Raw genomic sequence first — 3,759 nt, 5'->3', positions numbered from 1 at the left:
CTCGTTGCCAAAGCAGCTTCCTCTGCCTTGGTCCACCCCTGCCTCTGTCCCTCCCCCCCTCGCTGTGTGAGTCACAAGGGCTGCTGGCAGCCATTCCCTGTACAAGAAGCAATGAAGACTCCTGAGAAGACTGAACTGATAAGGCCTTGCCTCCCCCAGATCCCACTTGAGGGGGTGGTCCCTGCAGGCTTTGTATCGACTTGAACGCTGCTATGAGGTGTGCCTCCCTGGAGGAGGGGAGACGGGGGGGTAGCCCTCTCTGGGTTGCAAGAGCTGCATTGCTTGACCCTGGGCCTGCCACTGACTTGTTACTTGTCGTGACTTCTGCACCAGTGAGCGGAAGGGAAGGGGGGGTGCTGCTCTTTTCCCCTTTACTTGACTAAGGCGAATCTGCAGCGGTCACCCCCTCCCCTGCAGCCTACCTGCCACATGGGCTTCCACATGCATGGCCCTCTTCTCCCATCCCCTCCGTCTTATATAGCAAGAATAATCAAGGGCTTTTGCGGTGGGAGCTGGCCGGCCTGCCCCTCTGCTGCCATCGGCTTGACCCCTGTGGAGTAGCTCCCGTGACTGTGTGGCTGCCCTACCGCTGGGACTTGTCCCTGGGAATCCGAGAGCTAGATGGGAGAGGGCTGGCCCAGATGGCAACACTTTTATTTATTATTTATTTACTTCATTTGTTACCCCGCCTTTTCTTCCCAGTGAGGGCCCAGCGTTCTCTCCTTGTCCATTTTATTTCCACAACAGTCCTGTGAGGTAGACTAGGCAGACAGGTGGGACTAGGCCCAGGTCACCCAACGAGCTTACTTGGCCGCATGGGGATCTGAAGCGGGCTCTCGCAGAGCCGAGTTGGACACCGTAACCACTCCACCCCACTGGCTCTCCCGCCTGTGTGCCTGAGAGAAAATGTGCAGACGGGGGGGAGGACGTGCTTTCTTCTATCTGCCCGGTTGTTGACTTCCCCGAAACTGCGGATGGTGCAGGCTGGAGGTGCTGCTTTGAAAACAACTACTGAAGGTAGCTGCTGGATTGGGGAGGGGGGCGTGCTAGCGAGAATTTGCCCCATCTGCTGAAGAGCAAAGGGACCCTGTCCACACTGGATGACTTGGTGATGCCTCTGGAAATGTTCCAGAGCTGCTGTTGAGCCAAATGGCAGCTGGGCTCTGCCGGGCTTCGTTTTGCAGGAATGCCGCCTGAGTCTTGGGAGAGGCCCTGTGCTGCCTGCCTGGGCCAGACGAACTAGGGAAGGAAAAGGAACTGGTGTCCGTGTGCCCAGGCTCAGCTGAGCGGAGAGCTGCGAAATAGGATCTGCTGCTGGCCAACTGTGGGAAGCGGTGGAACGCTGGAGTCTGCTCTGTGTTCTCTGGCACTATAACACTCCTCAAAGTTCCCTGCCTGACCCCTGTGGAGCCTGTACACTCCTTGCTCAGCTTCACTCGTGAGGCCGTTCCGTAATAAAGACATTGTCTGCTGCCTGCTCCGGAAGTTGCATCATTGGGATGCAGGGCTGGATGGGAACCTTGCTGGGAGGTGGCCGGGAAGAAGGGCCTTTCTGTGAGCTGCCCCATTTTCTCCTTAAGGTGGTATAAGCTTGAGGAGCCTGATCCTTACAAGAAAGTATGTCAGTTGCATTTCTGGAAGCCATTAGAAGGCACTGGCCCATATGCCTTTTGGGAGTTCTTCACTCCGTATGGCTCCTTGGAGCATTCCCGACAACCGTAGCCATTGCCCTTCCCATCTTTGGGAGAGCCTTTGCAACTGCAGCAGCTGAGCTCCGGTTGGGTTCAGAGCCAGGGCCATTTTTTTTTAAGCTTGTTGCAGCTGCTTGGCTCACTCCACTGGCAAGCTGCGCAGAGATACAGGCCCACAGCAGCCCCGGGTGCCACCTCCGCGTAACGGAGGGACATGCAGACGGCGGCGTAGAAGGCAGGGAACCAGCAGCAGTGCTGGAGGGGTGGGAGGAGGAGAAGGAAGATAACAGGGAATCTGAGCTTGTGGGACTTGGAAAAGGGTGGAGCAGAGAACAGGATCTACCAAAGTCTGAAGTTGGAAGAATGCTCTCCTGGAACTGATTAAAAAAAAAGATAAAACCAAGAAAGCAGCTGCAGGTGACTGACCGTAATGACACCTTGTGAAGCAAGTAGTGAGATGTTAATATTTATTTAATGTATACCCTGCGGGACCCCAGGTAGCTTACATTGTTATCCCTCTGTTTTATCATTGAAACAGCACCCCTCTGAGGTAGGTTAGGCTGAGTATATAACTGGCCCAAAGTCAACCAGCGAGCTTCTGCAGCAGAGTGAGGAATTCCTAGATCCTGGTCTGACGTTCTAACCGCTGGACCACACTGGGGATGTCTTTGCTGACAGTGAGATGGTCGCTTCCAGGCACCTCCGTGTATGTGAATCATGGCGATATTCTAAAGATGAAGTTCCTGAAGAAGAATCTTCCGCCTGTGTGCCTCCCCTGGTAGAAATCATTTGCTCCAGCCTGTCCCACTGGCTCCAGGGCTGGGGTGCTTCTCATTCCTGCACGCTTCCTTTCCCTGTCCAAAGGCACGTACTTTACTGGGGAGGAGAGCAAAGGTTAAGCGCTTGGTAGCAGACAGGTAGCCTGGGTGAGGACATTCTCCAGACCTGCTGCATTCCCTCGGCCACCTGTGCTGCCCTTGGAGTGACTGGAACAGGTTGCTGTAGGTGTGGGTTTAAATTGCCTAATCTGGGCGAGGGTATTAGGTGCCAGCTCTTACAAGGAAGCTCCTCAGAGCCTCCCCCCTTGTCCCTGTAATGCCACCTGCAGATGTCGTTCATCCCCCCCGAGCAGATGCCCAGCCTACTCTGAAAGAAGCCACACGAAAGAGTAGCCGGGGTCTATTAAACACCTGAAAATGTTTATTAGAAGGTGCAAAATAACATGACCAAGGGAACCAGGTAGGCCCCACACAATGACTATCAAGGGACCCTGCCCCTTCCGAGCTCAAGGGGCCCACCACTACTGCTGCCCAAAGCGGTCCTGGGGGAGGGCAAGACTGGGGGGTGGGGCAGAAGATCTTTTGTCCTCCTGTGTCTGGGGTAGGCCTGGGGGTGCTGTGCCAAGGGCCAGGGCAATACAGAAAGGCATGGCACCCACCCAGGGTGGAAGTGAAGCCCAGCTGGGTGTGTCCTTTAAATGGAGATTTGTCCAGCCTGTGCTGGTGGCATCTTGCGGAGAAAGAGAGTCTACGGCCCTCCTTTTCTGGAGTCAACGGGGGGCCTCCCTTCTTGCCAAGGCTGCTGGGAAGAGAGAGATACGGGGCCAGCAATGGGGAAGGGCCCCCTCTGCCATCCTGCCTGACCTTTGCCCTTCTCCCTACCTAATGCTGAGGGTAAGTAAGCAATCTTTGCACAGAACACAGCTTATCTTTGTACAGCCCCTGGCACAACCTGGGCATAACATCAGTGCTATCTCAGCTAGCCCCATAAACTGGCCGGGGGTGGGGGTGGGGGACGGACAATGGTTCCTTGAGGGGAAAGAGGAGGAACTGGTCAGAATGGCCCACCTCTTCCCCCCTCCCCCCCTCTAGCCTGTCCTTGGATTGCACTTGCTCCAACATGAAGTTGTGTCTCTTGCTCATTTTAATGAGTTCAGTTTATGCACATTTCAGTTGCGGATCCTTGTCTTGTGCTGAAGGTGGAGTGGAGGGGACACGAAACCCTTGGTGCCAAGGAACCATGCTTTCCCTACTCTGCCCAGCCCCGAGGACCTAGGGAGGATCAACAC

Source organism: Euleptes europaea, chromosome 17 (assembly GCF_029931775.1).
Source record: "Euleptes europaea isolate rEulEur1 chromosome 17, rEulEur1.hap1, whole genome shotgun sequence".
Lineage (NCBI taxonomy): Eukaryota > Metazoa > Chordata > Lepidosauria > Squamata > Sphaerodactylidae > Euleptes > Euleptes europaea.
This window is presented reverse-complemented; position numbering follows the sequence as displayed.